The sequence below is a fragment of the Syngnathus typhle genome, linkage group LG3 (genome assembly GCF_033458585.1).
Source record: "Syngnathus typhle isolate RoL2023-S1 ecotype Sweden linkage group LG3, RoL_Styp_1.0, whole genome shotgun sequence".
Classification (NCBI taxonomy): domain Eukaryota; kingdom Metazoa; phylum Chordata; class Actinopteri; order Syngnathiformes; family Syngnathidae; genus Syngnathus; species Syngnathus typhle.
In genome coordinates, this window is record NC_083740.1 from 16,017,801 (window position 1) to 16,043,321 (window position 25,521).

At 36.4% G+C, this 25,521-nt stretch overlaps 1 long non-coding RNA gene across 1 annotated transcript in view; it reads right to left on the minus strand.

The window, feature by feature from the left end:
* LOC133152080 (uncharacterized) overlaps nucleotides 1–22,728 on the minus strand; it is a 46,603-nt gene extending 23,875 nt beyond the window's left edge. Inside the window, exon 1 of the long non-coding RNA XR_009714053.1 lies at nucleotides 21,604–22,728. This is a non-coding gene — a long non-coding RNA (uncharacterized LOC133152080). The remainder of the gene's footprint in view (nucleotides 1–21,603) is intronic.
* Nucleotides 22,729–25,521: the final 2,793 nt, after the last annotated feature.

The following is a 25,521-nucleotide window of genomic DNA, read 5'->3' on the forward strand; positions in this document are numbered from 1 at the left end:
GAACAGTTGAAAGTTGGAATGGGTTGAATCGGTAGAAAAATTTAGAAGTTAGAGTAGAAAAACGAAATTTTGGAGAATTTGGTTGAATTTTAAATTTGGAATTGTTGGTAAGTGGGAAGTTGTGGAATAGGTAGGCAAAAGATGAACAGTTGAAAGTTGGAACGGGTTGAATCAGTTAAAAAATGTAGAAGTTAGAGCAAATGTTGAATCCCCATAGAGAATGAATGGGAAAATAAAAAAAAGCAATTGCGCCAAAATCTTTCTAGATTTGGAACAAAACCAAAAAAAACGGCCTCAGGAGGTTCACTTTTGGGGTAAAAATGTTGAAACGGGTTATATCGGACAAAAAACGAAGACGTAAGCGCAAATGTAGCTATTTGGGGCACTTAGTGTTGAAATAAGGTCACTTCCGGCTTGATTCGGGTCATTTCCGGTCTAATTTGGGTCACTTCCGGTTTATTTGGGTCACTTCCGGTTTAAAACAGGTCACTTCCGGTTTAGCTGAGGTCACTTCCGGTTTATTTGGGGTCATTTCCGGTCTAAAAAGGTCACTTCCGGTTCATTTTGGGTCACTTCCGGTTTGATTTGGGGTCACTTCCGGTTTACCAGAGGTCACTTCCGGTCTATTAGGGGTCACTTCCGGTTTGATTTGGGGCACTTCCGGTTTATTTGGGTCACTTTCGGTTCGTCTGAGGTCACTTCCGGTTTATTAGGGGTCATTTCCGGTCTAAAAAGGTCACTTCCGGTACATTTGGGGTCACTTCCGGTTTGATTTGGGGTCACTTCCGGTTTACCTGAGGTCACTTCCGGTCTATTTGGGGTCACTTCCGGTTTAATTTGGGTCACTTCCGGTTCGTCTGAGGTCACTTCCGGTTTATTAGGGGTCATTTCCGGTCTAAAAAGGTCACTTCCGGTACATTTGGGGTCACTTCCGGTTTGATTTGGGGTCACTTCCGGTTTACCTGAGGTCACTTCCGGTCTATTTGGGGTCACTTTCGGTTTGATTTGGGCCACTTCCGGTTCATTCTGGGTTCATTGGTGGCACTTCAGGGTCATCCAAGATGGCCGCCACACTGGAATTGGGGGTCAAGGGTTGAATTGTGTAAGCATAGTGGAAGTGGGGGTGAATGGGAGTGAATGTGGGAAGAATAAGGTGAATTAAGTGAATAAATTTGGAATGGGTTGAATCTGTTGAAAAATGTAGAAATGAGAAGGGAAAAAGGAATTGGGTGTGAATTTCAAAATAAAAGATGTGAAGTTTTTGGTAAGTGGGAAGTTGTGGAATAGGTAGAAAAATGATGAACAGTTGAAAGTTGGAATGGGTTGAATCGGTTGAAAAATGTAGAAATGAGAAGGAGAAACGGAAATATTGGAGAATTGGGTGTGAATTTCAAAATAAAAGATGTGAAGTTTTTGGTAAGTGGGAAGTTGTGGAATAGGTAGAAAAATGATGAACAGTTGAAAGTTGGAATGGGTTGAATCGGTTGAAAAATGTAGAAATGAGAAGGGAAAAGGAATTGGGTGTGAATTTCAAAATAAAAGATGTGAAGCTTTTGGTAAGTGGGAAGTTGTGGAATCAGTAGAAAAATAATGAACAGTTGAAAGTTGGAATGGGTTGAATCGGTTGAAAAATGTAGAAATTAGAGTAGAAAAACGAAATTTTAGAGAATTTTGGTTGAATTTCAAAATAAAAGATGTGAAGTTTTTGGTAAGTGGGACGTTGTGGAATAGGTAGGCAAAAGATGAACAGTTGAAAGTTGGAACGAGTTGAATCGGTTGAAAAATGTAGAAGTTAGAGGTGAAAAACGAAATTTTGTGAAAATTTGTCGGAATTTTTAACGTGAAAACGTGAAATTTTCGAATTTGGGAATTTTGGGAATGTCGAGAATCCTTCCGAATGTGATTAGAATGTGCTGAATGATGTGAATTTCAAATTGGAACGACGTAAATGTGAAATGTCGAATGTGCCATTAAGAATGAATGGGGAAAAATTTGTCGGAATTTTGGGAATTTTGCGGAATCGGAAAATTTTCGGAACGAGCAAAATACAAGCGCTCGTCGCGTGAATATTTGGAATACGTGAAAAGTGGAATGGAGTGAATCGGATGAATTATGTGGAAGATGAAACGTGTCAAAAAAGTGTGGAGAAACGTAGAGAATAATAATAACTAGAATTTTGCAATTTCTGGAGAAATTGCGTGTGAAGGCGAAATGTATGAATAACTTCTTCGGGGAATGCCGCCGAATGATGTTGAAACGTGTTGAATTACTTGAGAAATGTAGAATATTTGGTGAATTTGTGGTGAATTTCAAAATTGAAAGTTTGGAATATTTGGTAAGTGGGAAGTTGTGGAATAGGTAGGCAAAAGATGAACAGTTGAAAGGTGGAATGGGTTGAATCGGTTGAAAAATGTAGAATATAGAGTAGAAAAACGAAATTTTGGATAATATGGTTGAATTTCGAATTTGGAATTTTTGGTAAGTGGGAAGTTGTGGAATAGGTAGGCAAAAGATGTACAGTTGAAAGTTGGAACGGGTTGAATCAGTTAAAAAATGTAGAAGAACTAAACAAAGAAAAACGGCCTCAGGAGGTTCACTTTTGGGGTAAAAATGTTGAAACGGGTTAAATCGGACAAAAAACGAAAAAGTTAGCGCAAATGTAGCTATTTGGGCCATTTAGTGTTGAAATAAGGTCACTTCCGGTTTGATTCGGGTCACTTCCGGTCTAGTTTGGGTCACTTCCGGTTTATTTGGGTCACTTCCGGTTTAAAACAGGTCACTTCCGGTTTAGCTGAGGTCACTTCCGGTTTATTTGGGGTCATTTCCGGTCTAAAAAGGTCACTTCCGGTTCATTTGGGGTCACTTCCGGTTTGATTTGGGGTCACTTCCGGTTTACCTGAGGTCACTTCCGGTCTATTTGGGGTCACTTCCGGTCTATTTGGGGTCACTTCCGGTTTATTTGGGTCACTTCCGGTTTAATTTGGGTCACTTCCGGTTCGTCTGAGGTCACTTCCGGTTGATTAGGGGTCATTTCCGGTCTAAAAAGGTCACTTCCGGTACATTTGGGGTCACTTCCGGTTTGATTTGGGGTCACTTCCGGTTTACCTGAGGTCACTTCCGGTCTATTTGGGGTCACTTTCGGTTTGATTTGGGCCACTTCCGGTTCATTCTGGGTTCATTGGTGGCACTTCAGGGTCATCCAAGATGGCCGCCACACTGGAATTGGGGGTCAAGGGTTGAATTGTGTAAGCATAGTGGAAGTGGGGGTGAATGGGAGTGAATGTGGGAAGAATAAGGTGAATTAAGTGAATAAATTTGGAATGGGTTGAATCTGTTGAAAAATGTAGAAATGAGAAGGGAAAAAGGAATTGGGTGTGAATTTCAAAATAAAAGATGTGAAGTTTTTGGTAAGTGGGAAGTTGTGGAATAGGTAGAAAAATGATGAACAGTTGAAAGTTGGAATGGGTTGAATCGGTTGAAAAATGTAGAAATGAGAAGGAGAAACGGAAATATTGGAGAATTGGGTGTGAATTTCAAAATAAAAGATGTGAAGTTTTTGGTAAGTGGGAAGTTGTGGAATAGGTAGAAAAATGATGAACAGTTGAAAGTTGGAATGGGTTGAATCGGTTGAAAAATGTAGAAATGAGAAGGGAAAAGGAATTGGGTGTGAATTTCAAAATAAAAGATGTGAAGCTTTTGGTAAGTGGGAAGTTGTGGAATCAGTAGAAAAATAATGAACAGTTGAAAGTTGGAATGGGTTGAATCGGTTGAAAAATGTAGAAATTAGAGTAGAAAAACGAAATTTTAGAGAATTTTGGTTGAATTTCAAAATAAAAGATGTGAAGTTTTTGGTAAGTGGGACGTTGTGGAATAGGTAGGCAAAAGATGAACAGTTGAAAGTTGGAACGAGTTGAATCGGTTGAAAAATGTAGAAGTTAGAGGTGAAAAACGAAATTTTGTGAAAATTTGTCGGAATTTTTAACGTGAAAACGTGAAATTTTCGAATTTGGGAATTTTGGGAATGTCGAGAATCCTTCCGAATGTGATTAGAATGTGCTGAATGATGTGAATTTCAAATTGGAACGACGTAAATGTGAAATGTCGAATGTGCCATTAAGAATGAATGGGGAAAAATTTGTCGGAATTTTGGGAATTTTGCGGAATCGGAAAATTTTCGGAACGAGCAAAATACAAGCGCTCGTCGCGTGAATATTTGGAATACGTGAAAAGTGGAATGGAGTGAATCGGATGAATTATGTGGAAGATGAAACGTGTCAAAAAAGTGTGGAGAAACGTAGAGAATAATAATAATAATAATAACTAGAATTTTGCAATTTCTGGAGAAATTGCGTGTGAAGGCGAAATGTATGAATAACTTTTTCGGGGAATGCTGCCGAACGATGTTGAAACGTGTAGAATTACTTGAGAAATGTAGAATATTTGGAGAATTTGTGGTGAATATCAAAATTGAAAGTTTGGAATATTTGGTAAGTGGGAAGTTGTGGAATAGGTAGGCAAAAGATGAACAGTTGAAAGTTGGAATGGGTTGAATCGGTTGAAAAATGTAGAAGTTAGAGTAGAAAAACGAAATTTTGGAGAATTTGGTTGAATTTTAAATTTGGAATTGTTGGTAAGTGGGAAGTTGTGGAATAGGTAGGCAAAAGATGAACAGTTAAAAGTTGGAACGGGTTGAATCAGTTAAAAAATGTAGAAGTTAGAGCAAATGTTGAATCCCCATAGAGAATGAATGGGAAAATAAAAAAAAGCAATTGCGCCAAAATCTTTCTAAATTTGGAACAAAACCCAAAGAAACGGCCTCAGGAGGTTCACTTTTGGGGTAAAAATGTTGAAACGGGTTAAATCGGACAAAAAACGAAGACGTTAGCGCAAATGTAGCTATTTGGGGCACTTAGTGTTGAAATAAGGTCACTTCCGGCTTGATTCGGGTCATTTCCGGTCTAATTTGGGTCACTTCCGGTTTATTTGGGTCACTTCCGGTTTAAAACAGGTCACTTCCGGTTTAGCTGAGGTCACTTCCGGTTTATTTGGGGTCATTTCCGGTCGAAAAAGGTCACTTCCGGTTCATTTGGGTTCACTTCCGGTTTGATTTGGGGTCACTTCCGGTTTACCAGAGGTCACTTCCGGTCTATTTGGGGTCACTTCCGGTCTATTTGGGGTCACTTCCGGTTTATTTGGGTCACTTCCGGTTTAATTTGGGTCACTTCCGGTTCGTCTGAGGTCACTTCCTGTTTATTAGGGGTCATTTCCGGTCTAAAAAGGTCACTTCCGGTACATTTGGGGTCACTTCCGGTTTGATTTGGGGTCACTTCCGGTTTACCTGAGGTCACTTCCGGTCTATTTGGGGTCACTTTCGGTTTGATTTGGGGCACTTCCGGTTCATTTTGGGTTCATTGGGGGCACTTGAGGGTCAATCCAAGATGGCCGCCACACTGGAATTGGGGGTCAAGGGTTGAATGTGTAAGCGTAGTGGAAGTGGGGGTGAATGGGAGTGAATGTGGGAAGCATAAGGTGAATGCATTTGGAATGGGTTGAATCGGTCGAAAAATGTAGAAATTAGAGTAGAAAAACGAAATTTTAGAGAATTTTGGTTGAATTTCAAATTTGAGAATTTGGAATTTTTGGTAAGTGGGAAGTTGTGGAATAGGTAGGCAAAAGATGAACAGTTGAAAGTTGGAATGGGTTGAATCGGTTGAAAAATGTAGAAATTAGAGTGGAATAACGGAATTTGAGAGAATTTTGGTTGAATTTCAAATTTGAAAATTTGGAATTTTTGGTAAGTGGGAAGTTGTGGAATAGGTAGGCAAAAGATGAACAGTTGAAAGTTGGAATGGGTTGAATCGGTTGAAAAATGTAGAAGTTAGAGGTGAAAAACGAAATTTTGTGAAATGTTGAATGTGCCATTAAGAATGGATGGGGAAAAATTTGTCGGAATTTTGGGAATTTTGCGGAATCGGAAAATTTTCGGAATGAGAAAAATACAAGCGCTCATGTCGTGAATATTTGGAATACGTGAAAAGTGGAATGGAGTGAATCGGATGAATTTTGTGGAAGAAGAAGCGGGACAAAAAAGTGGCGGGAATAAAATAGAATAATAATAATAATAAAGTAAATGGAGTAGAATAACATATGTGTGAAGGCCTTCGCCTTCACACAATAATAATAACTAGAATTTGCAATTCCTGAAGGAATTGCGTGTGAAGGTGAAGAAGTTGAATAAATATTTAAGGAATGTTGCAGAATGATGTTGAAACGAGTTGAATCGGTTGAAAAATGTAGAAATGAGAAGGGAAAAAGGAATTGGGTGTGAATTTCAAAATAAAAGATGTGAAATTTTTGGTAAGTTGTGGAATAGGTAGAAAAAAGATGAACAGTTGAAAGTTGGAATGGGTTGAATCGGTTGAAAAATGTAGAAATGAGAAGGGAAAAAGGAATTGGGTGTGAATTTCAAAATAAAAGATGTGAAGTTTTTGGTAAGTCGGAAGTTGTGGAATAGGTAGAAGAATGATGAACAGTTGAAAGTTGGAATGGGTTGAATCGGTTGAAAAATGTAGAAATGAGAAGGGAAAAAGGAAGTGGGTGTGAATTTCAAAATAAAAGATGTGAAGTTTTTGGTAAGGGGGAAGTTGTGGAATAGGTAGAAAAATGATGAACAGTTGAAAGTTGGAATGGGTTGAATCAGTTGAAAAATGTAGAAATGAGAAGGGAAAAAGGAATTGGGAGTGAATTTCAAAATAAAAGATGTGAATTTTTTGGTAAGTGGGAAGTTGTGGAATAGGTAGAAAAATGATGAACAGTTGAAAGTTGGAATGGGTTGAATCGGTTGAAAAATGTAGAAATTAGAGTAGAAAAACGAAATTTTAGAGAATTTTGGTTGAATTTCAAAATAAAAGATGTGAAGTTTTTGGTAAGTGGGAAGTTGTGGAATAGGTAGGCAAAAGATGACTAGTTGGAAGTTGGAACGAGTGGAATCGGTGGAAAAATGTAGAAGTTAGAAGTGAAAAAGGAAATTTTATGAAATTTTGCAAAATTTTATGCAAATATTAAAAGTGAAAACGTGAAAATTTTGAATTTGGGAAGTTTGGGAATGTCCCCAATGTGATTTGAATGTGTTGAATGATGTGAATTTCAAACTGGAACAACGTAAATGTGAAATGTTGAATCTGCCATTAAGAATGAATGGGGCAAAAATCGCCATAAATTTATGAATTATGCGAAAACGGAAAATTTTTGGAACGAGAAAAATGTGAGCAGTCGTGCCATGAATATTTGGAATAAGTGAAAAGTGGAATGGAGTGAATCGGTTGAAGTATGTGGAAGTAGTTAAGCGTCAAAAAAGTGGGCAGAAGATGTTGAATAATAATAAAGGACAGGAATAACAATAGTGTGAAGGTCTTCACCTTCACACTAACTAGAATTTGCAATTCCTGAAGGAATTGCGTGTGAAGGTGAAGAAGTTGAATAAATATTTAAGGAATGTTGCAGAATGATGTTGAATCGGTTGAAAAATGTAGAAATGAGAAGGGAAAAGGAACTGGGTGTGAATTTCAAAATAAAAGATGTGAAGTTTTTGGTAAGTTGTGGAATAGGAAAAAAAATGATGAACAGTTGAAAGTTGGAATGGGTTGAATCGGTTGAAAAATGTAGAAATGAGAAGGGAAAAAGGAAATGGGTGTGAATTTCAAAATAAAAGACGTGAAGTTTTTGGTAAGTGGGAAGTTGTGGAATAGGTAGAAAAAGTGATGAACAGTTGAAAGTTGGAATGGGTTGAATCGGTTGAAAAATGTAGAAATGAGAAGGGAAAAAGGAAGTGGGTGTGAATTTCAAAATAAAAGATGTGAAGCTTTTGGTAAGTGGGAAGTTGTGGAATAGGTAGAAAAATGATGAACAGTTGAAAGTTGGAATGGGTTGAATCGGTTGAAAAAGATAGAAATGAGAAGGAAAAAAGGAATTGGGAGTGAATTTCAAAATAAAAGATGTGAAGTTTTTGGTAAGTGGGAATTTGTGGAATAGGTAGAAAAATGATGAACAGTTGAAAGTTGGAATGGGTTGAATCGGTTGAAAAATGTAGAAATGAGAAGGGAAAAAGGAAGTGGGTGTGAATTTCAAAATAAAAGATGTGAAGTTTTTGGGAAGTTGTGGAATAGGTATAAAAATGATGAACAGTTGAAAGTTGGAATGGGTTGAATCGGTTGAAAAATGTAGAAATTAGAGTAGAAAAATGAAATTTTAGAGAATTTTGGTTGAATTTCAAAATAAAAGATGTGAAGTTTTTGGTAAGTGGGAAGTTGTGGAATAGGTAGGCAAAAGATGAATAGTTGAAAGTTGGAACGAGTTGAATCGGTGGAAAAATGTAGAAGTTAGAGGTGAAAAAGGAAATTTTATGAAATTTTGCAAAATTTTATGCAAATATTAAAAGTGAAAACGTGAAAATTTTGAATTTGGGAAGTTTGGGAATGTCCCCAATGTGATTTGAATGTGTTGAATGATGTGAATTTCAAACTGGAACAACGTAAATGTGAAATGTTGAATCTGCCATTAAGAATGAATGGGGCAAAAATCGCCATAAATTTATGAATTATGCGAAAACGGAAAATTTTTGGAACGAGAAAAATGTGAGCAGTCGTGCCATGAATATTTGGAATAAGTGAAAAGTGGAATGGAGTGAATAGGTTGAAGTATGTGGAAGTAGTTAAGCGTCAAAAAAGTGGGCAGAAGATGTTGAATAATAATAATAATAATAAAGGACAGGAATAACAATAGTGTGAAGGTCTTCACCTTCACACTAATAAAGGACAGGAATAACAATAGTGTGAAGGTCTTCACCTTCACACTAACTAGAATTTGCAATTCCTGAAGGAATTGCGTGTGAAGGTGAAGAAGTTGAATAAATATTTAAGGAATGTTGCAGAATGATGTTGAAACGAGTTGAATCGGTTGAAAAATGTGGAAATGAGAAGGGAAAAAGGAACTGGGTGTGAATTTCAAAATAAAAGATGTGAAGTGTTTGTTAAGTTGTGGAATAGGTAAAGAAATGATGAACAGTTGAAAGTTGGAATGGGTTGAATCGGTTGAAAAATGTAGAAATGAGAAGGGAAAAAGGAATTGGGTGTGAATTTCAAAATAAAAGACGAAGTTTTTGGTAAGTGGGAAGTTGTGGAATAGGTAGAAAAATGATGAACAGTTGAAAGTTGGAATGGGTTGAATCGGTTGAAAAATGTAGAAATGAGAAGGGAAAAAGGAATTGGGTGTGAATTTCAAAATAAAAGAAGTGAAGTTTTTGATAAGTGGGAAGTTGTTGAATAGGTAGAGAAAAGATGAACAGTTGAAAGTTGGAATGGGTTGAATTGGTTGAAAAATGTAGAAATTAGAGTAGAAAAAAGGAAATCTTAGAGAATTTTGGTTGAATTTCAAAATAAAAGATGTGAAGTTTTTGGTAAGTGGGAAGTTGTGGAATAGGTAGAGAAAAGATGAACAGTTGAAAGTTGGAATGGGTTGAATCGGTTGAAAAATGTAGAAATGAGAAGGGAAAAGGGAAAAGGGAATTGGGTGTGAATTTCAAAATAAAAGATGAAAACGTGAAATAGTTGAATTTGGCAAGTTTGGGAATGTGCCCAATGTGATTTGAATGTGTTGAATGATGTGAATTTCAAACTGGAACAACGTAAATGTGAAATGTTGAATCTGCCATTAAGAATGAATGGGGCAAAATTCGCCGTAAATTTGTGAATTTTGCGAAAACGGAAAATTTTTGGAAGGAAAAAAAAGTGAGCAGACGTGCCATGAATATTTGGAATAAGTGAAAAGTGGAATGGAGTGAATAGGTTGAAGTATGTGGAAGTAGTTAAGCGTCAAAAAAGTGAGCGGAAGTTGAATAATAATAATAACTAGAATTTGCAATTCCTGAAGGAATTGCGTGTGAAGGTGAAGAAGTTGAATAAATATTTAAGGAATGTTGCAGAATGATGTTGAAACGAGTTGAATCGGTTGAAAAATGTGGAAATGAGAAGGGAAAAAGGAACTGGGTGTAAATTTCAAAATAAAAGATGTGAAGTTTTTGTTAAGTTGTGGAATAGGTAGAAAAAGGATGAACAGTTGAAAGTTGGAATGGGTTGAATCGGTTGAAAAATGTAGAAATGAGAAGGGAAAAAGGAATTGGGTGTGAATTTCAAAATAAAAGACGTGAAGTTTTTGGGAAGTGGGAAGTTGTGGAATAGGTAGAAAAATGATGAAGAGTTGAAAGTTGGAATGGGTTGAATCGGTTGAAAAATGTAGAAATGAGAAGGGAAAAAGGAATTGGGTGTGAATTTTAAAATAAAAGAAGTGAAGTTTTTGGTAAGTGGGAAGTTGTTGAATAGGTAGAAAAATAATGAACAGTTGAAAGTTGGAATGGGTAGAATCGGTTGAAAAATGTAGAAATTAGAGTAGAAAAAAGGATATTTTAGAGAATTTTGGTTGAATTTCAAAATAAAAGTTGTGAAGTTTTTGGTAAGTGGGAAGTTGTGGAATAGGTAGAGAAAAGATGAACAGTTGAAAGTTGGAATGGGTTGAATCGGTTGAAAAATGTAGAAATGAGAAGGGAAAAGGGAAAAAGGAATTGGGTGTGAATTTCAAAATAAAAGATGAAAACGTGAGAATGTTGAATTTGGCAAGTTTGGGAATGTGCCCAATGTGATTTGAATGTGTTGAATGATGTGAATTTCAAACTGGAACAACGTAAATGTGAAATGTTGAATCTGCCATTAAGAATGAATGGGGCAAAATTCGCCGTAAATTTGTGAATTTTGCGAAAACGGAAAATTTTTGGAAGGAAAAAAAAGTGAGCAGACGTGCCATGAATATTTGGAATAAGTGAAAAGTGGAATGGAGTGAATAGGTTGAAGTATGTGGAAGTAGTTAAGCGTCAAAAAAGTGAGCGGAAGTTGAATAATAATAATAACTAGAATTTGCAATTCCTGAAGGAATTGCGTGTGAAGGTGAAGAAGTTGAATAAATATTTAAGGAATGTTGCAGAATGATGTTGAAACGAGTTGAATCGGTTGAAAAATGTAGAAATGAGAAGGGAAAAGGAACTGGGTGTGAATTTCAAAATAAAAGATGTGAAGTTTTTGGTAAGTTGTGGAATAGGAAAAAAACTGATGAACAGTTGAAAGTTGGAATGGGTTGAATCGGTTGAAAAATGTAGAAATGAGAAGGGAAAAAGGAAATGGGTGTGAATTTCAAAATAAAAGACGTGAAGTTTTTGGTAAGTGGGAAGTTGTGGAATAGGTAGAAAAAGTGATGAACAGTTGAAAGTTGGAATGGGTTGAATCGGTTGAAAAATGTAGAAATGAGAAGGGAAAAAGGAAGTGGGTGTGAATTTCAAAATAAAAGATGTGAAGTTTTTGGTAAGTGGGAAGTTGTGGAATAGGTAGAAAAATGATGAACAGTTGAAAGTTGGAATGGGTTGAATCGGTTGAAAAATGTAGAAATGAGAAGGAAAAAAGGAATTGGGAGTGAATTTCAAAATAAAAGATGTGAAGTTTTTGGTAAGTTGTGGAATAGGTAGAAAAAAGATGAACAGTTGAAAGTTGGAATGGGTTGAATCGGTTAAAAAATGTAGAAATTAGAAGGGAAAAAGGAATTGGGTGTGAATTTCAAAATAAAAGAAGTGAAGTTTTTGGTAAGTGGGAAGTTGTTGAATAGGTAGAAAAATGATGAACAGTTGAAAGTTGGAATGGGTTGAATCGGTTGAAAAATGTAGAAATTAGAGTAGAAAAAAGGAAATTTTAGAGAATTTTGGTTGAATTTCAAAATAAAAGATGTGAAGTTTTTGGTAAGTGGGAAGTTGTGGAATAAGTAGAGAAAAGATGAACAGTTGAAAGTTGGAATGGGTTGAATCGGTTGAAAAATGTAGAAATGAGAAGGGAAAAGGGAAAAAGGAATTGGGTGTGAATTTCAAAATAAAAGATGAAAACGTGAAAATGTTGAATTTGGCAAGTTTGGGAATGTGCCCAATGTGATTTGAATGTGTTGAATGATGTGAATTTCAAACTGGAACAACGTAAATGTGAAATGTTGAATCTGCCATTAAGAATGAATGGGGCAAAATTCGCCGTAAATTTGTGAATTTTGCGAAAACGGAAAATTTTTGGAAGGAAAAAAAAGTGAGCAGACGTGCCATGAATATTTGGAATAAGTGAAAAGTGGAATGGAGTGAATAGGTTGAAGTATGTGGAAGTAGTTAAGCGTCAAAAAAGTGAGCGGAAGTTGAATAATAATAATAATAATAATAATAATAAAGGACAGGAATAACAATAGTGTGAAGGTCTTCACCTTCACACTAATAATAATAATAATAAAGGACAGGAATAACAATAGTGTGAAGGTCTTCACCTTCACACTAACTAGAATTTGCAATTCCTGAAGGAATTGCGTGTGAAGGTGAAGAAGTTGAATAAATATTTAAGGAATGTTGCAGAATGATGTTGAAACGAGTTGAATCGGTTGAAAAATGTAGAAATGAGAAGGAAAAAAGGAATTGGGTGTGAATTTCAAAATAAAAGATGTGAAATTTTTGGTAAGTTGTGGAATAGGTAGAAAAATGATGAACAGTTGAAAGTTGAAATGGGTTGAATCAGTTGAAAAATGTAGAAATGAAAAGGGAAAAAGGAATTGGGTGTGAATTTCAAAATAAAAGATGTGAAGTTTTTGGTAAGTGGGAAGTTGTGGAATAGGTAGAAAAATGATGAACAGTTGAAAGTTGGAATGGGTTGAATCGGTTGAAAAATGTAGAAATGAGAAAGGAAAAGGGAATTGTGTGAATTTCAAAATAAAAGATGTGAAGTTTTTGGGAAGTTGTGGAATCGGTAGAAAAATGATGAACAGTTGAAAGTTGGAATGGGTTGAATCGGTTGAAAAATGTAGAAGCGAGAAGGGAAAAAAGGAATTGGGTGTGAATTTCAAAATAAAAGAAGTGAAGTTTTTGGTAAGTGGGAAGTTGTTGAATAGGTAGAGAAAAGATGAACAGTGGAAAGTTGGAATGGGTTGAATCGGTTGAAAAATGTAGAAATTAGAATAGAAAAAAGGAAATTTTAGAGAATTTTGGTTGAATTTCAAAATAAAAGATGTGAAGTTTTTGGTAAGTGGGAAGTTGTGGAATAGGTAGAGAAAACATGAACAGTTGAAAGTTGGAATGGGTTGAATCGGTTGAAAAATGTAGAAATGAGAATGGAAAAGGGAAAAAGGAATTGGGTGTGAATTTCAAAATAAAAGATGAAAACGTGAAAATTTTGAATTAGGCAAGTTTGGGAATGTCCCCAATGTGATTTGAATGTGTTGAATCATGTGAATTTGAAACTGGAACAACGTAAATGTGAAATGTTGAATCTGCCATTAAGAATGAATGGGGCAAAAATCGCCGTAAATTTGTGAATTTTGCGAAAACGGAAAATTTTTGGAAGGAAAAAAAAGTGAGCACCCATGCCATGAATATTTGGAATAAGTGAAAAGTGGAACGGAGTGAATCGGTTGAAGTATGTGGAAGTAGTTAATCGGCGAAAAAGTGAGCGGAATAAGTTGAATAATAATAATAATAATAAAGGACAGGAATAACAATAGTGTGAAGGTCTTCACCTTCACACTAATAAAGGACAGGAATAACAATAGTGTGAAGGTCTTCACCTTCACACTAATAATAAAGGACAGGAATAACAATAGTGTGAAGGTCTTCACCTTCACACTAATAACTAGAATTTTGCAATTTCTGGAGAAATTGCGTGTGAAGGCGAAATGTATGAATAACTTCTTCGGGGAATGCTGCCGAACGATGTTGAAACGTGTTGAATTACTTGAGAAATGTAGAATATTTGGAGAATTTGTGGTGAATTTCAAAATAAAAGATGTGAAGTTTTTGGTAAGTGGGAAGTTGTGGAATAGGTCGAAAAATGATGAACAGTTGAAAGTTGGAATGGGTTGAATCGGTTGAAAAATGTAGAAATGAGAAGGGAAAAAGGAATTGGGTGTGAATTTCAAAATAAAAGATGTGAAGATTTTGGGAAGTTGTGGAATAGGTCGAAAAATGATGAACAGTTAAAAGTTGGAATGGGTTGAATCGGTTGAAAAATGTAGAAATGAGAAAGGAAAAGGGAATTGGGTGTGAATTTCAAAATAAAAGATGTGAAGTTTTTGGTAAGTGGGAAGTGTTGGAATAGGTAGAAAAATGATGAACAGTTGAAAGTTGGAATGGGTTGAATCGGTTGAAAAATGTAGAAATGAGAAGGGAAAAGGGAATTGAGTGTGAATTTCAAAATAAAAGATGTGAAGTTTTTGGTAAGTGGGAAGTTGTGGAATAGGTAGAAAAATGATGAACAGTTGAAAGTTGGAATGGGTTGAATCGGTTGAAAAATGTAGAAATGAGAAGGGAAAAGGGAATTGGGTGTGAATTTCAAAATAAAAGATGTGAAGTTTTTGGTAAGTGGGAAGTTGTGGAATAGGTAGAAAAATGACTAACAGTTGAAAGTTGGAATGGGTTGAATCGGTTGAAAAATGTAGAAATGAGAAGGGAAAAAGGAATTGGGTGTGAATTTCAAAATAAAAGATGTGAAGTATTTGGGAAGTTGTGGAATAGGTAGAAAAATGATGAACAGTTGAAAGTTGGAATGGGTTGAATCGGTTGAAAAATGTAGAAATTAGAGTACAAAAACGGAATTTGAGAGAATTTTGGTTGAATTTCAAAATAAAATATGTGAAGTTTTTGGTAAGTGGGAAGTTGTGGAATAGGTAGAAAAATGATGAACAGTTGAAAGTTGGAATGGGTTGAATCGGTTGAAAAATGTAGAAATGAGAAGGGAAAAGGAAATTGGGTGTGAATTTCAAAATAAAAGATGTGAAGTTTTTGGTAAGTGGGAAGTTGTGGAATAGGTAGAAAAATGATGAACAGTTGAAAGTTGGAATGGGTTGAATCGGTTGAAAAATGTAGAAATGAGAAGGGAAAAGGAAATTGGGTGTGAATTTCAAAATAAAAGATGTGAAGTTTTTGGTAAGTGGGAAGTTGTGGAATAGGTAGAAAAATGATGAACAGTTGAAAGTTGGAATGGGTTGAATCGGTTGAAAAATGTAGAAATGAGAAGGGAAAAGGAATTGGGTGTGAATTTCAAAATAAAAGATGTGAAGGTTTTGGTAAGTGGGAAGTTGTGGAATCGGTAGAAAAATGATGAACAGTTGAAAGTTGGAATGGGTTGAATCGGTTGAAAAATGTAGAAATTAGAGTAGAAAAACGAAATTTTAGAGAATTTTGGTTGAATTTCAAAATAAAAGATGTGAAGTTTTTGGTAAGTGGGACGTTGTGGAATAGGTAGGCAAAAGATGAACAGTTGAAAGTTGGAACGAGTTGAATCGGTTGAAAAATGTAGAAGTTAGAGGTGAAAAACGAAATTTTGTGAAAATTTGTCGGAATTTTTAACGTGAAAACGTGAAATTTTCGAATTTGGGAATTTTGGGAATGTCGAGAATCCTTCCGAGTGTGATTAGAATGTGCTGAATGATGTGAATTTCAAATTGGAACGACGTAAATGTGAAATGTCGAATGTGCCATTAAGAATGAATGGGGAAAAATTTGTCGGAATTTGGGGAATTTTGCGGAAACGGAAAATTTTCGGAACGAGAAAAATGGAAGCGCTCTTCGCGTGAATATTTGGAATACGTGAAAAGTGGAATGGAGTGAATCGGATGAATTATGTGGAAGATGAAACTGGACAAAAAAGTGAGGAGAATAAAAGAGAATAATAATAATAATAGAGAATGGTGTAGAATAACATATGTGTGAAGGCCTTCGCCTTCACACAATAATAACTAGAATTTTGCAATTTCTGGAGAAATTGCGTGTGAAGGCGAAATGTATGAATAACTTCTTTGGGGAATGCTGCCGAACGATGTTGAAACGTGTTGAATTACTTGAGAAATGTAGAATATTTGGAGAATTTGTGGCGAATTTCAAAATAAAAGATGTGAAGTTTTTGGTAAGTGGGAAGTTGTGGAATAGGTCGAAAAATGATGAACAGTTGAAAGTTGGAATGGGTTGAATCGGTTGAAAAATGTAGAAATGAGAAGGGAAAAAGGAATTGGGTGTGAATTTCAAAATAAAAGATGTGAAGGTTTTGGGAAGTTGTGGAATAGGTCGAAAAATGATGAAGAGTTGAAAGTTGGAATGGGTTGAATCGGTTGAAAAATGTAGAAATGAGAAGGGAAAAGGGAATTGGGTGTGAATTTCAAAATAAAAGATGTGAAGTTTTTGGTAAGTGGGAAGTTGTGGAATAGGTAGAAAAATGATGAACAGTTGAAAGTTGGAATGGGTTGAATCGGTTGAAAAATGTAGAAATGAGAAGGGAAAAGGGAATTGGGTGTGAATTTCAAAATAAAAGATGTGAAGTTTTTGGTAAGTGGGAAGTTGTGGAATAGGTAGAAAAATGATGAACAGTTGAAAGTTGGAATGGGTTGAATCGGTTGAAAAATGTAGAAATGAGAAGGGAAAAAGGAATTGGGTGTGAATTTCAAAATAAAAGATGTGAAGTATTTGGGAAGTTGTGGAATAGGTAGAAAAATGATGAACAGTTGAAAGTTGGAATGGGTTGAATCGGTTGAAAAATGTAGAAATTAGAGTACAAAAACGGAATTTGAGAGAATTTTGGTTGAATTTCAAAATAAAAGATGTGAAGTTTTTGGTAAGTGGAAAGTTGTGGAATCAGTAGAAAAATAATGAACAGTTGAAAGTTGGAATGGGTTGAATCGGTTGAAAAATGTAGAAATTAGAGTAGAAAAACGAAATTTTAGAGAATTTTGGTTGAATTTCAAAATAAAAGATGTGAAGTTTTTGGTAAGTGGGACGTTGTGGAATAGGTAGGCAAAAGATGAACAGTTGAAAGTTGGAACGAGTTGAATCGGTTGAAAAATGTAGAAGTTAGAGGTGAAAAACGAAATTTTGTGAAAATTTGTCGGAATTTTTAACGTGAAAACGTGAAATTTTCGAATTTGGGAATTTTGGGAATGTCGAGAATCCTTCCGAATGTGATTAGAATGTGCTGAATGATGTGAATTTCAAATTGGAACGACGTAAATGTGAAATGTCGAATGTGCCATTAAGAATGAATGGGGAAAAATTTGTCGGAATTTTGGGAATTTTGCGGAATCGGTAAATTTTCGGAACGAGAAAAATGGAAGCGCTCGTCGCGTGAATATTTGGAATACGTGAAAAGTGGAATGGAGTGAATCGGATGAATTATGCGGAAGATGAAACGTGTCAAAAAAGTGTGGAGAATAAAATAGAAGAATAATAATAACTAGAATTTTGCAATTTCTGGAGAAATTGCGTGTGAAGGCGAAATGTATGAATAACTTTTTCGGGGAATGCTGCCGAACGATGTTGAAACGTGTTGAATTACTTGAGAAATGTAGAATATTTGGAGAATTTGTGGTGAATTTCAAAATTGAAAGTTTGGAATATTTGGTAAGTGGGAAGTTGTGGAATAGGTAGGCAAAAGATGAACAGTTGAAAGTTGGAATGGGTTGAATCGGTTGAAAAATGTAGAAATTAGAGTAGAAAAACGAAATTTTGGAGAATTTGGTTGAATTTCGAATTTGGAATTTTTGGTAAGTTGTGGAATAGGTAGGCAAAAGATGTACAGTTGAAAGTTGGAACGGGTTGAATCAGTTGAAAAATGTAGAAGTTAGAGCAAATGTTGAATCCCCATAGAGAATGGATGGGAAAATAAAAACAAGCAATTGCGCCAAAATCTTTCTAAATTTGGAACAAAACAAAAAAAAACGGCCTCAGGAGGTTCACTTTTGGGGTAAAAATGTTGAAACGGGTTAAATCAGACAAAAAACGAAAAAGTTAGCGCAAATGTAGCTATTTGGGCCACTCAGTGTTGAAATAAGGTCACTTTCGGTTTGATTCGGGTCACTTCCGGTGTAGTTTGGGTCACTTCCGGTTTATTTTGGCCACTTCCGGTTTAAAACAGGTCACTTCCGGTTTAGCTGAGGTCACTTCCGGTTTATTGTGGGTCATTTCCGGTCTAAAGAGGTCACTTCCGGTTCATTTGGGGTCACTTCTGGTTTGATTTGGGGTCACTTCCGGTCTACCAGAGGTCACTTCCGGTCTATTTGGGGTCACTTCCGGTCTATTTGGGGTCACTTCCGGTTTATTTGGGTCACTTCCGGTTTAATTCGGGTCACTTCCGGTTCGTCTGAGGTCACTTCCGGTTTATTAGGGGTCATTTCCGGTCTAAATAGGTCACTTCCGGTACATTTGGGGTCACTTCCGGTTTGATTTGGGGTCACTTCCGGTTTACCTGAGGTCACTTCCGGTCTATTTGGGGCACTTCCGGTTCATTCTGGGTTCATTGGTGGCACTTCAGGGTCATCCAAGATGGCCGCCACACTGGAATTGGGGGTCAAGGGTTGAATTGTGTAGCATAGTGGAAGTGGGGGTGAATGGGAGTGAATGTGGGAAGCATAGTGGAAGTGGGGGTGAATGGGAGTGAATGTGGTAAGCATAAGGTGAATAAGGGGAATAAATGTGGAATGGGTTGAATCGGTTGAAAAATGTAGAAATTAGAGTAGAAAAAGGAAATTTTAGAGAATTTTGGTTGAATTTCAAATTTGAGAATTTGGAATTTTTGGTAAGTGGGAAGTTGTGGAATAGGTAGGCAAAAGATGAACAGTTGAAAGTTGGAATGGGTTGAATCGGTTGAAAAATGTAGAAATTAGAGTGGAAAAACGGAATTTTAGAGAATTTTGGTTGAATTTCAAATTTGAGAATTTGGAATTTTTGGTAAGTGGGAAGTTGTGGAATAGGTAGGCAAAAGATGAACAGTTGAAAGTTGGAATGGGTTGAATCGGTTAAAAAATGTAGAAATTAGAGGTGAAAAACGAAATTTTGTGAAATGTCGAATGTGCCATTAAGAATGGATGGGGAAAAATTTGTCGGAATTTTGGGAATTTTGCGGAATCGGAAAATTTTCGGAACGAGAAAAATGGAAGCGCTCGTCGCGTGAATATTTGGAATACGTGAAAAGTGGAATGGAGTGAATCGGATGAATTATGTGGAAGATGAAACGTGTCAAAAAAGTGAGGAGAATAAAATATAATAATAATAATAACTAGAATTTTGCAATTTCTGGAGAAATTGCGTGTGAAGGCGAAATGTATGAATAACTTCTTCGGGGAATGCTGCCGAACGATGTTGAAACGTGTTGAATTACTTGAGAAATGTAGAATATTTGGAGAATTTGTGGTGAATTTCAAAATAGAAGCTGTGAAGTTTTTGGTAAGTTGTGGAATAGTTAGAAAAATGATGAACAGTTGAAAGTTGGAATGGGTTGAATCGGTTGAAAAATGTAGAAATGAGAAGGGAAAAAGGAATTGGGTGTGAATTTCAAAATAAAAGCTTTGAAGTTTTTGGTAAGTGGGAAGTTGTGGAATAGGTAGAAAAATGATGAACAGTTGAAAGTTGGAATGGGTTGAATCGGTTGAAAAATGTAGAAATTAGAGTACAAAACCGGAATTTGAGAGAATTTTGGTTGAATTTCAAAATAAAAGATGTGAAGTTTTTGGTAAGTGGGAAGTTGTGGAATAGGTAGAAAAATGATGAACAGTTGAAAGTTGGAATGGGTTGAATCGGTTGAAAAATGTAGAAATGAGAAGGGAAAAGGAAATTGGGTGTGAATTTCAAAATAAAAGATGTGAAGTTTTTGGTAAGTGGGAAGTTGTGGAATAGGTAGAAAAATGATGAACAGTTGAAAGTTGGAATGGATTGAATCGGTTGAAAAATGTAGAAATGAGAAGGGAAAAAGGAAATGGGTGTGAATTTCAAAATAAAAGATGTGAAGTTTTTGGTAAATGGGAAGTTGTGGAATAGGTAGAAAAATGATGAACAGTTGAAAGTTGGAATGGGTTGAATCGGTTGAAAAATGTAGAAATGAGAAGGGAAAAGGAATTGGGTGTGAATTTCAAAATAAAAGATGTGAAGCTTTTGGTAAGTGGGAAGTTGTGGAATCGGTAGAAAAATAATGAACAGTTGAAAGTTGGAATGGGTTGAATCGGTTGAAAAATGTAGAAATTAGAGTACAAAACCGGAATTTGAGAGAATTTTGGTTGAATTTCAAAATAAAAGATGTGAAGTTTTTGGTAAGTGGGAAGTTGTGGAATAGGTAGAAAAATGATGAACAGTTGAAAGTTGGAATGGGTTGAATCGGTTGAAAAATGTAGAAATGAGAAGGGAAAAGAAAATTGGGTGTGAATTTCAAAATAAAAGATGTGAAGTTTTTGGTAAGTGGGAAGTTGTGGAATAGGTAGAAAAATGATGAACAGTTGAAAGTTGGAATGGGTTGAATCGGTTGAAAAATGTAGAAATGAGAAGGGAAAAGGAATTGGGTGTGAATTTCAAAATAAAAGATGTGAAGCTTTTGGTAAGTGGGAAGTTGTGGAATCGGTAGAAAAATAATGAACAGTTGAAAGTTGGAATGGGTTGAATCGGTTGAAAAATGTAGAAATTAGAGTAGAAAAACGAAATTTTAGAGAATTTTGGTTGAATTTCAAAATAAAAGATGTGAAGTTTTTGGTAAGTGGGACGTTGTGGAATAGGTAGGCAAAAGATGAACAGTTGAAAGTTGGAACGAGTTGAATCGGTTGAAAAATGTAGAAGTTAGAGGTGAAAAACGAAATTTTGTGAAAATTTGTCGGAATTTTTAACGTGAGAACGTGAAATTTTCGAATTTGGGAATTTTGGGAATGTCGAGAATCCTTCCGAATGTGATTAGAATGTGCTGAATGATGTGAATTTCAAATTGGAACGACGTAAATGTGAAATGTCGAATGTGCCATTAAGAATGAATGGGGAAAAATTTGTCGGAATTTGGGGAATTTTGCGGAAACGGAAAATTTTCGGAACGAGAAAAATGGAAGCGCTCATCGCGTGAATATTTGGAATACGTGAAAAGTGGAATGGAGTGAATCGGATGAATTATGTGGAAGATGAAACTGGACAAAAAAGTGTGGAGAATAAAAGAGAATAATAACTAGAATTTTGCAATTTCTGGAGAAATTGCGTGTGAAGGCGAAATGTATGAATAACTTTTTCAGGGAATGCTGCTGAAATGAGTTGAATTACTTGAGAAATGAAGAAAATGTGGAGAAATTGTGGTGAATTTCAAAATGGAAATGTTGGAATATTTGGTAAGTGGGAAGTTGTGGAATAAGTAGGCAAACGAACAGTTTGGGTTGGAATGGGTTGAATTAGTTGAAAAATGTAGAAATTAGAGTAGAAAAACAAACTTTTGGAGAATTTGGTTGAATTTCAAAATTGGAATTTTTGGTAAGTGGGAAGTTGCGGAATAGGTAGGCAAGTGATGAACAGTTGAAAGTTGGAATGGGTTGAATCGTCTGCAAAATGTAGACATTAGAGTAGAAAAAGTAAATTGTAGAGAATTAGGTTGAAGTTCAAATTTGAAAATTTGGAATTTTTGGTAAGTGGGAAGTTGTGAAATAGGTAGGCAAAAGATGAACAGTGTAAAGTTGGAATGTGTTGAATCGGTTGAAAAATGTAGAAACCTTTGTGGAAAATAAGGATGCTGAGGACAAAAATACTGCTGCTTTGACGTTGGGGATGTCTGGATAATCTGCAGTAAAATCGGAAACACCAAAAATAAATCCTCTATCCACATTAAAAATAAAATAACAGTTTATTTAAAGGTTGACAGAATTACATTGCATGTCCAATGAAAAAATATGCACATCTCCTAAAACTAGTTACAAATGTAAGGCTGTGTGTGCAATTGTTACAGACAGAAATGATGAAGACAGCTCATCCGCTGTGCAACATTTATTTTCAGCGTCCTCTACTGGCGAAAATACATATTGCACTTGGGCGCATGGGTTTCTTCCATAGAAAAAAAAAAACTTCGTATAAACCAAAAGTTCTGGGGAGGCAAGTGCCACATAATGTTGATCTTTTATTTATCAATGTATGCAAACGAATGGTTTTTATGTATTATCTATCCATTTACCTGGTCGTTTATTACACCCAAAAGCAAATATAGCTTTTTCTATACGATAGACATCCATTGTACATTCTCATATTAACCTTGAGAGGGTTTAAAAAAATATTTACGTACCATCTTTGTCGTTGCCTGATGGATCTGTCCAGGTTCCCCCTTGCTTAGTTGTGCGTTTTTTCGTTCGTGTCCACCGTGTTGCTTAAGGTGAGTCAGTTCCACATGGACTATGGAAAATGTGAGTCGGCAGACAGTGCATATTTTCCTCACACTTTTTGACAAATCTATTTTCTGCTTCACTGTCCACTCGGCAAGTTTGAAACTTGTGTGCTTCTTTTTAGTAATACTTACCCCCTTGCGGTCGCAGTAACTGCCTGGAACGCGTCCATGCTGCTGAGTTAACTTCTGCAATCTACTTTGTGGTGCCACCGCACATGAGATGATCGCATTCCGTATTGTTTTCTATGTTCTTTGGACAGCGGGCCAAAGAACGCTACCGTAAATTCTATCTATCAATCTAGAATGGGAATACATGCGACATCTGAGCAACATTTTCAAAATAAACCATAGTATTCCAGAATACTAAAATAAAGACAGCAGAAGTTACAAATATCCCAAAATAAGACATGGGTAAAATACCATTACTATAGATTAAAATAGATTAAAATCATATACTATACAATACATTAATACCATTAACTACACATTGAAACAATATATTTGCGACTGTATTTGCTATAAACAAAATAATAAACTGGGTCACCTGACGTTGCCTCTCTCTTTCTCTCTCTCACGTGTAACGTCAGAGTTCCAACTTGGTGTCGTGGAGCCACGCCAGCATCTCTGGTCGCAGGTCGAAGAGGCCGGCCTCTGAGGGTAGTCTCTATAGGGGGCAAATGTTGATGAAGTGGTGAAATATATTATCATAATTTAATAAAAATGAATAAAATAAAAAATGATTATTTTGTGCATTTAACTTTAAACTTTAATAGTAGAACATTTTAAACAGAACAAACAAGTAACACAAAATAGAAACAACATAACAAAAAAAAAACAATTACCACAAAAACCCCTCTAGGGGAAGTTTAGGGCCATCGGGGAATTTTCGGTTCCACTCCTCTAATGGAACCATTCTGGTGGCATTGGTGGCGTCCACAAACTCCACCTGTTCACCTTTGATTTTAAAGGCCACAAAGCGAAAGGGCTCTTCTTCCAGTTCCTGCGCAAAGAAATTTCATGACAATTTATTATGTTTGAAACACCATGAGAAAACATGATGGATGGATGGATGGATGGATGGATGGATGGATGGATGGATGGATGGATGGATGGGGTTGGGTAGGTAGGTAGGTATGTAGGTAGGTAGGTATGTAGGTTGGTTAGATATAGATATATAAACAGACAGACAGACAGATAGACAGATAGACAGACAGACAGCTGTATCTGAGACAATATCCTACAAAGTTGGTGATCCAGATTTTGAGAAAACTCCTAAAGCATGAATCTGACTTCAACCTTAATGATGATGAGCCACTGATAGCAGTGCATCCCAAGTAAATAACAGTATTGATTCAATTGAGAACACCTTTGTTTATACACATAAAAAACTGCTTGCTTTAGGTACCTTTATTACAGTATTTTCTGTGGAGTGGAGCTCCACGCCACTAGAAGATGATGTTGTCATGTGTGTCATGGACAGCCGCTGTCCAAGTTTGACATGGAAAAAGTTGGTTTCGCGCCATGTGAGGACCTTAATTTCTCTTTGATCCTGTAATGAAAATGTCAAATTAGTACTAGTTGTTGAAATGTAGATCTAGGCTTCAATTACTAAGGCAACATGATGCCCTAAGGGACCTTACTCAGGTGAAATGAGAGTGTGACAGATATCTTTACTGAGACACTCTCACTCACTCTCTCTCTCTCTCTCTCTCTCTCTCTCTCTCTCTCTCTCTCTCTCTCTCTCTCTCTCTCTCTCGCGACACAATCAACAGATTAGCATTAGCAATACGGTATCGCAATACAACAAGAAAAATCTGCTATAAAACTGCTCCTCAACCAATTGTTTCTTTGCAATTGTATTTGCAATTCCGTAATTATTCTAGTTATCGCCCAAATTCTAATAACCGCCCTGTGTGTGTTAGCGATGGCATAAATAAAACATTGATACCTATAATTATCGCCCATGCTGCTAATAAATTCCCCCCAAAACTTACGTTTTCCTCCGCGACCACATGCCGACGTCATTGCGCAAGTTTAAATATGACTGATTTGACAGCGCGTTGAATGTCCCTTTTAAATTGGTTTTCTCCATAAAGTATGATACAATTACACTCGTCACTCCGCGACCATATCCTCACACAATTACGTTCTCGGGGCATGGGCTCGAACGAGACGATCGCGTTAATATGACGTGTCCAACACGTGATGTGCGACGGTAGTGTGTCGCATCGATGGCGGCGTCAATTGACGCACCCCGCTGTTAGAGGTAGCTCAAAACAGCCGCTGTCCTCGTGTTAAGAACACCAGTGAGATACTACATAAGGAAAATATACATATTATCGCCCTTTTCAGTGCCCCTTGGCAATCGGACAATAATGGGAGATAATTGGAATAAATACGGTAATTTAATAAAACGGGTGCCTTAAATCCACGGAAGACTTTGCTGGTAATTATTTTATACAGCCACTAAGTGTCAGTGTCGAGCTACTGAATCAAGATAGTATTTGCAATAGGAATATAATAAAACTAGGTCACTTAAATACGCGCATGACTTTGCTGTTAATGACTGTCAACATCCACCAGGTGCTGAGCGACAGAATCAACAGATAGGGAATGTACTGCCTATCACCCAATATAGAGCCAATATAGTGCACATTTAGCAATGTTTAGTAAAAAGCTAGTTACTTTTTTCCTGGTTTTGTTGTAGCTTATGTGGTTATCAAGCCAGACCATGAAAGGAAAACTAAATATGTCGGAATAAGTTGTATTTTGGTGTAGGAATTGTCAATAATAATTTATCATAATTTAAAAAAATAGTTGGAAAAATATAGGGAGAAAAAAACGTAAAGCATCTATTGAATTGATACAACTAATACATTTAATATAATGACTCAACACACAATTTATACACGGACAACTAAATATAACTAAGTGGTGAAATATATTTTCATAATTTAGATTAAATTAATTCATCCAACCATTTTCTGAACCGCTTAGTCCCCACAGGGGTCATGGGAGTGCTACCCCTGCCATCATCGGGCAGTAGGCGGGGGACACCCTGAACCGGTTACCAGCCGATCGCAGGGCACACGGAGACAAACAACCATTCGCACTCGCACCTAGGGACAATTTGGTGTCTTCGATCAGCCTACCAAGCATGTTTTTGGGATGTAGGAGGAAACCGGAGTACCCGGAGAAAACCCACACGGGCCCGGGGTGACATGCAAAGTCCACACAGGGAGGGCCGGAGGTGGAA